This window comes from Gnatocerus cornutus, chromosome 1, assembly GCF_029298725.1.
Source record: "Gnatocerus cornutus isolate USDA-ARS CGAHR chromosome 1, icGnaCorn1.1, whole genome shotgun sequence".
NCBI classification, from domain to species: Eukaryota; Metazoa; Arthropoda; class Insecta; order Coleoptera; family Tenebrionidae; genus Gnatocerus; species Gnatocerus cornutus.
In genome coordinates, this window is record NC_142233.1 from 475,688 (window position 1) to 490,538 (window position 14,851).

Consider the following 14,851-nt stretch of genomic DNA (forward strand, 5'->3'; position numbering starts at 1 on the left):
CGCAAAGAAGAGCACGAAATCTACAAAATCATGACTTTTTACCAAGATTCAACGGCTGAATTGCAAGAAAACAGCAAAATTCTGCACGAAATCATCAAAATTCTTACAGAAAACCGCATATTTCGATGCAAAACGACGATTTCTCGCCGATTTTCGTTGTTTTCTGGCATGAATTTGCAAAGAAGAGCACGAAATCTACAAAATCATCACTTTTTACCCAGATTCACCGGCTGAATTGCAAGAAAACAGCAGAATTCTGCACGAAATCGTCAAAATTCTTAGAGAAAACCGCATATTTCGATGCAAATCGACGATTTCTCGCTGATTTTCGTTGTTTTCTATCTTGAATTCGCAATGAAGAGCACGAAATCTACAAAATCATGACTTTTTACCAAGATTCAACGGCTGAATTGCAAGAAAACAGCAGAATTCTGCACGAAATCGTCAAAATTCTTAGAGAAAACCGCATATTTCGATGCAAAACGACGATTTCTCGCCGATTTTCGTTGTTTTCTGGCTTGAATTCGCAAAGAAGAGCACGAAATCTACAAAATCATCACTTTTTACCAAGATTCAACGGCTGAATTGCAAGAAAACAGCAGAATTCTGCACGAAATCATCAAAATTCTTAGAGAAAACCGCATATTTCGATGCAAAACGACGATTTCTCGCCGATTTTCGTTGTTTTCTGGCTTTAATTTGCAAAGAAGAGCACGAAATCTACAAAATCATGACTTTTTGCCAAGATTCAACGGCTGAATTGCAAGAAAACTGCAGAATTCTGCACGAAATCATCCAAATTCTTACAGAAAACCGCATATTTCGATGCAAAACGACGATTTCTCGCAGATTTTCGTTGTTTTCTGGCATGAATTCGCAAAGAAGAGCACGAAATCTACAAAATCATGACTTTTTACCAAGATTCAACGGCTGAATTGCAAGAAAACAGCAGAATTCTGCACGAAATCATTAAAATTCTTTGAGAAAACTGCATATTTCGATGCAAAACAACGATTTCTCGCCGATTTTCGTTGTTTTCTATCTTGAATTCGCCAAGAAGAGCACGAAATCTACAAAATCATGACTTTTTACCTAGATTCAACGGCTGAATTGCAAGAAAACAGCAGAATTCTGCACGAAATCATCAAAATTCTTACAGAAAACCGCATATTTCGATGCAAAACGACGATTTCTCGCCGATTTTCTTTGTTTTCTGGCTTGAATTCGCAAAGAAGAGAACGAAATCTACAAAATCATGACTTTTTACCAAGATTCAATGGCTGAATTGCAAGAAAACAGCAGAATTCTGCACGAAATCATCAAAATTCTTACAGAAAACCGCATATTTCGATGCAAAACGACGATTTCTCGCCGATTTTCGTTGTTTTCTGGCTTGAATTCGCAAAGAAGAGCACGAAATCTACAAAATCATGACTTTTTACCAAGATTCAACGGCTGAATCGCAAGAAAACAGCAGAATTCTGGACGAAATCATCAAAATTCTTACAGAAAACCGCATATTTCGATGCAAAACGACGATTTCTCGCCGATTTTCGTTGTTTTCTGGCTTGAATTCGCAAAGAAGAGCACGAAATCTACAAAATCATGACTTTTTACCAAGATTCAACGGCTGAATTGCAAGAAAACAGCAGAATTCTGCACGAAATCATCAAAATTCTTACAGAAAACCGCATATTTCGATGCAAAACAACGATTTCTCGCCGATTTTCGTTGTTTTCTGGCTTGAATTCACAAAGAAGAGCACGAAATCTACAAAATCATGACTTTTTACCAAGATTCAACGGCTGAATTGCAAGTAAACAGCAGAATTCTGCACGAAATCATCAAAATTCTTACAGAAAACCGCATATTTCGATGCAAAACGACGATTTCTCGCCGATTTTCGTTGTTTTCTGGCATGATTTCGCAAAGAAGAGCACGAAATCTACAAAATCATGACTTTTTACCAAGATTCAACGGCTGAATTGCAAGAAAACAGCAGAATTCTGCACGAAATCGTCAAAATTCTTAGAGAAAACCGCATATTTCGATGCAAAACGACGATTTCTCGCCGATTTTCGTTGTTTTCTGGCTTGAATTCGCAAAGAAGAGCACGAAATCTACAAAATCATCACTTTTTACCAAGATTCAACGGCTGAATTGCAAGAAAACAGCAGAATTCTGCACGAAATCATCAAAATTCTTAGAGTAAACCGCATATTTCGATGCAAAACGACGAGTTCTCGCCGATTTTCGTTGTTTTCTGGCTTGAATTCGCAAAGAAGAGCACGAAATCTACAAAATCATCACTTTTTACCAAGATTCAACGGCTGAATTGCAAGAAAACAGCAGAATTCTGCACGAAATCATCAAAATTCTTAGAGAAAACCGCATATTTCGATGCAAAACGACGAGTTCTCGCCGATTTTCGTTGTTTTCTGGCTTGAATTCGCAAAGAAGAGCACGAAATCTACAAAATCATCACTTTTTACCAAGATTCAACGGCTGAATTGCAAGAAAACAGCAGAATTCTGCACGAAATTATCAAAATTCTTAGAGAAAACCGCATATTTCGATGCAAAACGACGATTTCTCGCCGATTTTCGTTGTTTTCTGGCTTGAATTCGCAAAGAAGAGCACGAAATCTACAAAATCATCACTTTTTACCAAGATTCAACGGCTGAATTTGCAAGAAAACAGCAGAATTCTGCACGAAATCATCAAAATTCTTAGAGAAAACCGCATTTTTCGATGCAAAACGACGATTTCTCGCCGATTTTCGTTGTTTTCTGGCTTGAATTCGCAAAGAAGAGTACGAAATCTAGAAAATCATCACTTTTTACCAAGATTCTACGGCTGAATTGCAAGAAAACAGCAGAATTCTGCACGAAATCATCAAAATTCTTACAGAAAACCGCATATTTCGATGCAAAACGACGATTCCTCGCCAATTTTCGTTGTTTTCTGGCATGAATTTGCAAAGAAGAGCACGAAATCTACAAAATCATGACTTTTTACCAAGATTCAACGGCTGAATTGCAAGAAAACAGCAGAATTCTGCACGAAATCATCAAAATTCTTACAGAAAACCGCATATTTCGATGCAAAACGACGATTTCTCGCCGATTTTCGTTGTTTTCTGGCTTGAATTCGCAAAGAAGAGCACGAAATCTACAAAATCATGACTTTTTACCAAGATTCAACGGCTGAATCGCAAGAAAACAGCAGAATTCTGGACGAAATCATCAAAATTCTTACAGAAAACCGCATATTTCGATGCAAAACGACGATTTCTCGCCGATTTTCGTTGTTTTCTGGCTTGAATTCGCAAAGAAGAGCACGAAATCTACAAAATCATGACTTTTTACCAAGATTCAACGGCTGAATTGCAAGAAAACAGCAGAATTCTGCACGAAATCATCAAAATTCTTACAGAAAACCGCATATTTCGATGCAAAACAACGATTTCTCGCCGATTTTCGTTGTTTTCTGGCTTGAATTCACAAAGAAGAGCACGAAATCTACAAAATCATGACTTTTTACCAAGATTCAACGGCTGAATTGCAAGTAAACAGCAGAATTCTGCACGAAATCATCAAAATTCTTACAGAAAACCGCATATTTCGATGCAAAACGACGATTTCTCGCCGATTTTCGTTGTTTTCTGGCATGAATTCGCAAAGAAGAGCACGAAATCTACAAAATCATGACTTTTTACCAAGATTCAACGGCTGAATTGCAAGAAAACAGCAGAATTCTGCACGAAATCGTCAAAATTCTTAGAGAAAACCGCATATTTCGATGCAAAACGACGATTTCTCGCCGATTTTCGTTGTTTTCTGGCTTGAATTCGCAAAGAAGAGCACGAAATCTACAAAATCATCACTTTTTACCAAGATTCAACGGCTGAATTGCAAGAAAACAGCAGAATTCTGCACGAAATCATCAAAATTCTTAGAGTAAACCGCATATTTCGATGCAAAACGACGAGTTCTCGCCGATTTTCGTTGTTTTCTGGCTTGAATTCGCAAAGAAGAGCACGAAATCTACAAAATCATCACTTTTTACCAAGATTCAACGGCTGAATTGCAAGAAAACAGCAGAATTCTGCACGAAATCATCAAAATTCTTAGAGAAAACCGCATATTTCGATGCAAAACGACGAGTTCTCGCCGATTTTCGTTGTTTTCTGGCTTGAATTCGCAAAGAAGAGCACGAAATCTACAAAATCATCACTTTTTACCAAGATTCAACGGCTGAATTGCAAGAAAACAGCAGAATTCTGCACGAAATTATCAAAATTCTTAGAGAAAACCGCATATTTCGATGCAAAACGACGATTTCTCGCCGATTTTCGTTGTTTTCTGGCTTGAATTCGCAAAGAAGAGCACGAAATCTACAAAATCATCACTTTTTACCAAGATTCAACGGCTGAATTTGCAAGAAAACAGCAGAATTCTGCACGAAATCATCAAAATTCTTAGAGAAAACCGCATTTTTCGATGCAAAACGACGATTTCTCGCCGATTTTCGTTGTTTTCTGGCTTGAATTCGCAAAGAAGAGTACGAAATCTAGAAAATCATCACTTTTTACCAAGATTCTACGGCTGAATTGCAAGAAAACAGCAGAATTCTGCACGAAATCATCAAAATTCTTACAGAAAACCGCATATTTCGATGCAAAACGACGATTCCTCGCCAATTTTCGTTGTTTTCTGGCATGAATTTGCAAAGAAGAGCACGAAATCTACAAAATCATGACTTTTTACCAAGATTCAACGGCTGAATTGCAAGAAAACAGCAGAATTCTGCACGAAATCATCAAAATTCTTAGAGAAAACTGCATATTTCGATACAAAACAACGATTTCTCGCCGATTTTCGTTGTTTTCTATCTTGAATTCGCCAAGAAGAGCACGAAATCTACAAAATCATGACTTTTTACCTAAATTCAACGGCTGAATTGCAAGAAAACAGCAGAATTCTGCACGAAATCATCAAAATTCTTACAGAAAACCGCATTTTTCGATGCAAAACGACGATTTCTCGCCGATTTTCGTTGTTTTATGGCTTGAATTCGCAAAGAAGAGCACGAAATCTACAAAATCATGACTTTTACCAAGATTCAACGGCTGAATTGCAAGAAAACAGCAGAATTCTGCACGAAATCATCAAAATTCTTGCAGAAAGCCGCATATTTCGATGCAAAACGACGATTTCTCGCCAATTTTCGTTGTTTTCTGGCATGAATTCGCAAAGAAGAGCACGAAATCTACAAAATCATGACTTTTTACCAAGATTCAACGGCTGAATTGCAAGAAAACAGCAGAATTCTGCACGAAATCATCAATATTCTTAGAGAAAACCGCATATTTCGATGCAAAACAACGATTTCTCGCCGATTTTCGTTGTTTTCTGGCTTGAATTCGCAAAGAAGAGCACGAAATCTACAAAATCATCACTTTTTACCAAGATTCTACGGCTGAATTGCAAGAAAACAGCAGAATTCTGCACGAAATCATCAAAATTCTTACAGAAAACCGCATATTTCGATGCAAAACGACGATTTCTCGCCGATTTTCGTTGTTTTCTGGCTTGAATTCGCAAAGAAGAGCACGAAATCTACAAAATCATGACTTTTTACCAAGATTCAACAACTGAATTGCAAGAAAACAGCAGAATTCTGCACGAAATCATCAAAATTCTTAGAGACAACTGCATATTTCGATGCAAAACAACGATTTCTCGCCGATTTTCGTTGTTTTCTATCTTGAATTCGCAAAGAAGAGCACGAAATCTACAAAATCATGACTTTTACCAAGATTCAACGGCTGAATTGCAAGAAAACAGCAGAATTCTGCACGAAATCATCAAAATTCTTGCAGAAAGCCGCATATTTCGATGCAAAACGACGATTTCTCGCCAATTTTCGTTGTTTTCTGGCATGAATTCGCAAAGAAGAGCACGAAATCTACAAAATCATGACTTTTTACCAAGATTCAACGGCTGAATTGCAAGAAAACAGCAGAATTCTGCACGAAATCATCAATATTCTTAGAGAAAACCGCATATTTCGATGCAAAACAACGATTTCTCGCCGATTTTCGTTGTTTTCTGGCTTGAATTCGCAAAGAAGAGCACGAAATCTACAAAATCATCACTTTTTACCAAGATTCTACGGCTGAATTGCAAGAAAACAGCAGAATTCTGCACGAAATCATCAAAATTCTTACAGAAAACCGCATATTTCGATGCAAAACGACGATTTCTCGCCGATTTTCGTTGTTTTCTGGCTTGAATTCGCAAAGAAGAGCACGAAATCTACAAAATCATGACTTTTTACCAAGATTCAACAACTGAATTGCAAGAAAACAGCAGAATTCTGCACGAAATCATCAAAATTCTTAGAGACAACTGCATATTTCGATGCAAAACAACGATTTCTCGCCGATTTTCGTTGTTTTCTATCTTGAATTCGCCAAGAAGAGCACGAAATCTACAAAATCATGACTTTTTACCTAGATTCAACGGCTGAATTGCAAGAAAACAGCAGAATTCTGCACGAAATCATCAAAATTCTTACAGAAAACCGCATATTTCGATGCAAAACAACGATTTCTCGCCGATTTTCGTTGTTTTCTGGCTTGAATTCGCAAAGAAGAGCACGAAATCTACAAAATCATCACTTTTTACCAAGATTCTACGGCTGAATTGCAGGAAAACAGCAGAATTCTGCACGAAATCATCAAAATTCTTACAGAAAACCGCATATTTCGATGCAAAACGACGATTTCTCGCCGATTTTCGTTGTTTTCTGGCATGAATTTGCAAAGAAGAGCACGACATCTACAAAATCATGACTTTTTTACCAAGATTCAACTGCTGAATTGCAAAAAAACAGCAGAATTCTGCACGAAATCATCAAAATTCTTAGAGAAAACCGCATATTTCGATGCAAAACGACGATTTCTTGCTGATTTTCGTTGTTTTCTATCTTGAATTCGCCAAGAAGAGCACGAAATCTACAAAATCATGACTTTTTACCTAGATTCAACGGCTGAATTGCAAGAAAACAGCAGAATTCTGCACGAAATCATCAAAATTCTTACAGAAAACCGCATATTTCGATGCAAAACAACGATTTCTCGCCGATTTTCGTTGTTTTCTATCTTGAATTCGCAAAGAAGAGCACGAAATCTACAAAATCATGACTTTTTACCAAGATTCAACTGCTGAATTGCAAGTAAACAGCAGAATTCTGCACGAGATCGTCAAAATTCTTAGAGAAAACCGCATATTTCGATGCAAAACGACGATTTCTCGCCGATTTTCGTTGTTTTCTGGCTTGAATTCGCAAAGAAGAGCACGAAATCTACAAAATCATCACTTTTTACCAAGATTCAACGGCTGAATTGCAAGAAAACAGCAGAATTCTGCACGAAATCATCAAAATTCTTAGAGAAAACCGCATATTTCGATGCAAAACGACGATTTCTCGCCGATTTTCGTTGTTTTCTGGCTTGAATTCGCAAAGAAGAGCACAAAATCTACAAAATCATCACTTTTTACCAAGATTCTACGGCTGAATTGGAAGAAAACAGCAGAATTCTGCACTAAATCATCAAAATTCTTACAGAAAACCGCATATTTCGATGCAAAACAACGATTTCTCGCCGATTTTCGTTGTTTTCTGGCTTGAATTCGCAAAGAAGAGCACGAAATCTACAAAATCATCACTTTTTACCAAGATTCTACGGCTGAATTGCCAGAAAACAGCAGAATTCTGCACGAAATCATCAAAATTCTTACAGAAAACCGCATATTTCGATGCAAAACGACGATTTCTCGCCGATTTTCGTTGTTTTCTGGCTTGAATTCGCAAAGAAGAGCACGAAATCTACAAAATCATAACTTTTTACCAAGATTCAACGGCTGAATTGCAAGAAAACAGCAGAATTCTGCACGAAATCATCAAAATTCTTAGAGAAAACTGCATATTTCGATGCAAAACAACGATTTCTCGCCGATTTTCGTTGTTTTCTATCTTGAATTCGCCAAGAAGAGCACGAAATCTACAAAATCATGACTTTTTACCAAGATTCAACGGCTGAATTGCAAGAAAACAGCAGAATTCTGCACGAAATCGTCAAAATTCTTAGAGAAAACCGCATATTTCGATGCAAAACGACGATTTCTCGCCGATTTTCGTTGTTTTCTGGCTTGAATTCGCAAAGAAGAGCACGAAATCTACAAAATCATCACTTTTTACCAAGATTCAACGGCTGAATTGCAAGAAAACAGCAGAATTCTGCACGAAATCATCAAAATTCTTAGAGAAAACCGCATATTTCGATGCAAAACGACGATTTCTCGCCGATTTTTGTGGTTTTCTGGCTTGAATTCGCAAAAAAGAGCACGAAATCTACAAAATCATGACTTTTTACCAAGATTCAACGGCTGAATTGCAAGAAAACAGCAGAATTCTGCACGAAATCATCAAAATTCTTACAGAAAACCGCATATTTCGATGCAAAACGATTATTTCTCGCCGATTTTCGTTGTTTTCTGGCTTGAATTCGCAAAGAAGAGCACGAAATCTACAAAATCATGACATTTTACCAAGATTCAACGGCTGAATTGCAAGATAACAGCAGAATTCTGCAGGAAATCATCAAAATTCTTACAGAAAACCGCATATTTCGATGCAAAACGACGATTTCTCGCCGATTTTCGTTGTTTTCTGGCTTGAATTCGCAAAGAAGAGCACGAAATCTACAAAATCATGACTTTTTACCAAGATTCAACGGCTGAATTGCAAGAAAACAGCAGAATTCTGCACGAAATCATCAAAATTCTCACAGAAAACCGCATATTTCGATGCAAAACGATTATTTCTCGCCGATTTTCGTTGTTTTCTGGCTTGAATTCGCAAAGAAGAGCACAAAATCTACAAAATCATGACTTTTTACCAAGATTCAACAGCTGAATTGCAAGATAACAGCAGAATTCTGCACGAAATCATCAAAATTCTTACAGAAAACCGCATATTTTGATGCAAAACGACGATTTCTCGCCGATTTTCGTTGTTTTCTGGCTTGAATTCGCAAAGAAAAGCACGAAATCTACAAAATCATGACTTTTTACCAAGATTCAACGGCTGAATTGCAAGAAAACAGCAGAATTCTGCACGAAATCATCAAAATTCTAACAGAAAACCGCATATTTCGATGCAAAACAACGATTTCTCGCCGATTTTCGTTGTTTTCTGGCTTGAATTCGCAAAGAAGAGCACGAAATCTACAAAATCATCACTTTTTACCAAGATTCTACGGCTGAATTGCAGGAAAACAGCAGAATTCTGCACGAAATCATCAAAATTCTTACAGAAAACCGCATATTTCGATGCAAAACGACGATTTCTCGCCGAGTTTCGTTGTTTTCTGGCTTGAGTTCGCAAAGAAGAGCACGAAATCTACAAAATCATGACTTTTCACCAAGATTCAACGGCTGAATTGCAAGAAAACAGCAGAATTCTGCACGAAATCATCAAAATTCTTACAGAAAACCGCATATTTCGATGCAAAGCGACGATTTTTCGCCGATTTTCGTTGTTTTCTGGCTTCAATTCGCAAAGAAGAGCATGAAATCTACAAAATCATGACTTTTTACCAAGATTCAACGGCTGAATTGCAAGAAAACAGCTGAATTCTGCACGAAATCATCAAAATTCTTACAGAAAACCGCATATTTCGATGCAAAACGACGATTTCTCGCCGATTTTCGTTGTTTTCTAGCATGAATTTGCTAAGAAGAGCACGAAATCTACAAAATCATGACTTTTTACCAAGATTCAACGGCTGAATTGCAAGAAAACAGCAGAATTCTGCACGAAATCATCAAAATTCTTACAGAAAACCGCATATTTCGATGCAAAACGACGATTTCTCGCCGATTTTCGTTGTTTTCTGGCTTGAATTTGCAAAGAAGAGCACGAAATCTACAAAATCATCACTTTTTACCAAGATTCAACGGCTGAATTGCAAGAAAACAGCAGAATTCTGCACGAAATCATCAAAATTCTTAGAGAAAACCGCATATTTCGATCCAAACGACGATTTCTCGCCAATTTTCGTTGTTTTCTATCTTGAATTCGCCAAGAAGAGCACGAAATCTACAAAATCATGACTTTTTACCTAGATTCAACGGCTGAATTGCAAGAAAACAGCAGAATTCTGCACGAAATCATCAAAATTCTTACAGAAAACTGCATATTTCGATGCAAAACAACGATTTCTCGCCGATTTTCGTTGTTTTCTATCTTGAATTCGCCAAGAAGAGCACGAAATCTACAAAATCATGACTTTTTACCAAGATTCAACGGCTGAATTGCAAGAAAACAGCAGAATTCTGTACGAAATCGTCAAAATTCTTAGAGAAAACCGCATATTTCGATGCAAAACGACGATTTCTCGCCGATTTTCGTTGTTTTCTGGCTTGAATTCGCAAAGAAGAGCACGAAATCTACAAAATCATCACTTTTTACCAAGATTCAACGGCTGAATTGCAAGAAAACAGCAGAATTCTGCACGAAATCATCAAAATTCTTAGAGAAAACCGCATATTTCGATGCAAAACGACGATTTCTCGCCGATTTTTGTGGTTTTCTGGCTTGAATTCGCAAAAAAGAGCACGAAATCTACAAAATCATGACTTTTTACCAAGATTCAACGGCTGAATTGCAAGAAAACAGCAGAATTCTGCACGAAATCATCAAAATTCTTACAGAAAACCGCATATTTCGATGCAAAACGATTATTTCTCGCCGATTTTCGTTGTTTTCTGGCTTGAATTCGCAAAGAAGAGCACGAAATCTACAAAATCATGACATTTTACCAAGATTCAACGGCTGAATTGCAAGATAACAGCAGAATTCTGCAGGAAATCATCAAAATTCTTACAGAAAACCGCATATTTCGATGCAAAACGACGAATTCTCGCCGATTTTCGTTGTTTTCTGGCTTGAATTCGCAAAGAAGAGCACGAAATCTACAAAATCATGACTTTTTACCAAGATTCAACGGCTGAATTGCAAGATAACAGCAGAATTCTGCACGAAATCATCAAAATTCTTACAGAAAACCGCATATTTTGATGCAAAACGACGATTTCTCGCCGATTTTCGTTGTTTTCTGGCTTGAATTCGCAAAGAAAAGCACGAAATCTACAAAATCATGACTTTTTACCAAGATTCAACGGCTGAATTGCAAGAAAACAGCAGCATTCTGCACGAAATCATCAAAATTCTTACAGAAAACCGCATATTTCGATGCAAAACAAGAAAAACAGCAGAATTCTGCACGAAATCATCAAAATTCTTACAGAAAACCGCATATTTCGATGCAAAACGACGATTTCTCGCCGATTTTCGTTGTTTTCTGGCTTGAATTTGCAAAGAAGAGCACGAAATCTACAAAATCATCACTTTTTACCAAGATTCAACGGCTGAATTGCAAGAAAACAGCAGAATTCTGCACGAAATCATCAAAATTCTTAGAGAAAACCGCATATTTCGATCCAAACGACGATTTCTCGCCAATTTTCGTTGTTTTCTATCTTGAATTCGCCAAGAAGAGCACGAAATCTACAAAATCATGACTTTTTACCTAGATTCAACGGCTGAATTGCAAGAAAACAGCAGAATTCTGCACGAAATCATCAAAATTCTTACAGAAAACTGCATATTTCGATGCAAAACAACGATTTCTCGCCGATTTTCGTTGTTTTCTATCTTGAATTCGCCAAGAAGAGCACGAAATCTACAAAATCATGACTTTTTACCAAGATTCAACGGCTGAATTGCAAGAAAACAGCAGAATTCTGTACGAAATCGTCAAAATTCTTAGAGAAAACCGCATATTTCGATGCAAAACGACGATTTCTCGCCGATTTTCGTTGTTTTCTGGCTTGAATTCGGAAAGAAGAGCACGAAATCTACAAAATCATCACTTTTTACCAAGATTCAACGGCTGAATTGCAAGAAAACAGCAGAATTCTGCACGAAATCATCAAAATTCTTAGAGAAAACCGCATATTTCGATGCAAAACGACGATTTCTCGCCGATTTTTGTGGTTTTCTGGCTTGAATTCGCAAAAAAGAGCACGAAATCTACAAAATCATGACTTTTTACCAAGATTCAACGGCTGAATTGCAAGAAAACAGCAGAATTCTGCACGAAATCATCAAAATTCTTACAGAAAACCGCATATTTCGATGCAAAACGATTATTTCTCGCCGATTTTCGTTGTTTTCTGGCTTGAATTCGCAAAGAAGAGCACGAAATCTACAAAATCATGACATTTTACCAAGATTCAACGGCTGAATTGCAAGATAACAGCAGAATTCTGCAGGAAATCATCAAAATTCTTACAGAAAACCGCATATTTCGATGCAAAACGACGATTTCTCGCCGATTTTCGTTGTTTTCTGGCTTGAATTCGCAAAGAAGAGCACGAAATCTACAAAATCATGACTTTTTACCAAGATTCAACGGCTGAATTGCAAGATAACAGCAGAATTCTGCACGAAATCATCAAAATTCTTACAGAAAACCGCATATTTTGATGCAAAACGACGATTTCTCGCCGATTTTCGTTGTTTTCTGGCTTGAATTCGCAAAGAAAAGCACGAAATCTACAAAATCATGACTTTTTACCAAGATTCAACGGCTGAATTGCAAGAAAACAGCAGCATTCTGCACGAAATCATCAAAATTCTTACAGAAAACCGCATATTTCGATGCAAAACAACGATTTCTCGCCGATTTTCGTTGTTTTCTGGCTTGAATTCGCAAAGAAGAGCACGAAATCTACAAAATCATCACTTTTTACCAAGATTCTACGGCTGAATTGCAGGAAAACAGCAGAATTCTGCACGAAATCATCAAAATTCTTACAGAAAACCGCATATTTCGATGCAAAACGACGATTTCTCGCCGAGTTTCGTTGTTTTCTGGCTTGAGTTCGCATAGAAGAGCACGAAATCTACAAAATCATGACTTTTCACCAAGATTCAACGGCTGAATTGCAAGAAAACAGCAGAATTCTGCACGAAATCATCAAAATTCTTACAGAAAACCGCATATTTCGATGCAAAGCGACGATTTTTCGCCGATTTTCGTTGTTTTCTGGCTTCAATTCGCAAAGAAGAGCATGAAATCTACAAAATCATGACTTTTTACCAAGATTCAACGGCTGAATTGCAAGAAAACAGCTGAATTCTGCACGAAATCATCAAAATTCTTACAGAAAACTGCATATTTCGATGCAAAACAACGATTTCTCGCCGATTTTCGTTGTTTTCTATCTTGAATTCGCCAAGAAGAGCACGAAATCTACAAAATCATGACTTTTTACCTAGATTCAACGGCTGAATTGCAAGAAAACAGCAGAATTCTGCACGAAATCATCAAAATTCTTACAGAAAACCGCATATTTCGATGCAAAACAACGATTTCTCGCCGATTTTCGTTGTTTTCTATCTTGAATTTGCCAAGAAGAGCACGAAATCTACAAAATCATGACTTTTTACATAGATTCAACGGCTGAATTGCAAGAAAACAGCAGAATTCTGCACGAAATCATCAAAATTCTTACAGAAAACCGCATATTTCGATGCAAAACAACGATTTCTCGCCGATTTTCGTTGTTTTCTGGCTTGAATTTGCAAAGAAGAGAACGAAATCTACAAAATCATGACTTTTAACCTAGATTCAACGGCTGAATTGCAAGAGAACAGCAGAATTCTGCACGAAATCATCAAAATTCTTACAGAAAACCGCATATTTCGATGCAAAACGACGATTTCTCGCCGATTTTCGTTGTTTTCTGGCTTGAATTTGCAAAGAAGTAAACGAAATCTACAAAATCATGACTTTTTACCAAGATTCAACGGCTGAATTGCAAGAAAACAGCAGAATTCTGCACGAAATCGTCAAAATTCTTAGAGAAAACCGCATATTTCGATGCAAAACGACGATTTCTCGCCGATTTTCGTTGTTTTCTGGCTTGAATTCGCAAAGAAGAGCACGAAATCTACAAAATCATGACTTTTTACCAAGATTCAACGGCTGAATTGCAAGAAAACAGCAGAATTCTGCACGAAATCATCAAAATTCTCACAGAAAACCGCATATTTCGATGCAAAACGATTATTTCTCGCCGATTTTCGTTGTTTTCTGGCTTGAATTCGCAAAGAAGAGCACGAAATCTACAAAATCATGACTTTTTACCAAGATTCAACGGCTGAATTGCAAGATAACAGCAGAATTCTGCACGAAATCATCAAAATTCTTACAGAAAACCGCATATTTTGATGCAAAACGACGATTTCTCGCCGATTTTCGTTGTTTTCTGGCTTGAATTCGCAAAGAAAAGCACGAGATCTACAAAATCATGACTTTTTACCAAGATTCAACGGCTGAATTGCAAGAAAACAGCAGAATTCTGCACGAAATCATCAAAATTCTTAGAGAAAACTGTATATTTCGATGCAAAACAACGATTTCTCGCCGATTTTCGTTGTTTTCTATCTTGAATTCGCCAAGAAGAGCACGAAATCTACAAAATCATGACTTTTTACATAGATTCAACGGCTGAATTGCAAGAAAACAGCAGAATTCTGCTCGAAATCATCAAAATTCTTACAGAAAACCGCATATTTCGATGCAAAACGACGATTTCTCGCCGATTTTCGTTGTTTTCTGGATTGAATTCGCAAAGAAGAGCACGAAATCTACAAAATCATGACTTTTTACCAAGATTCAACGGCTAAATTGCAAGAAAACAGCAGAATT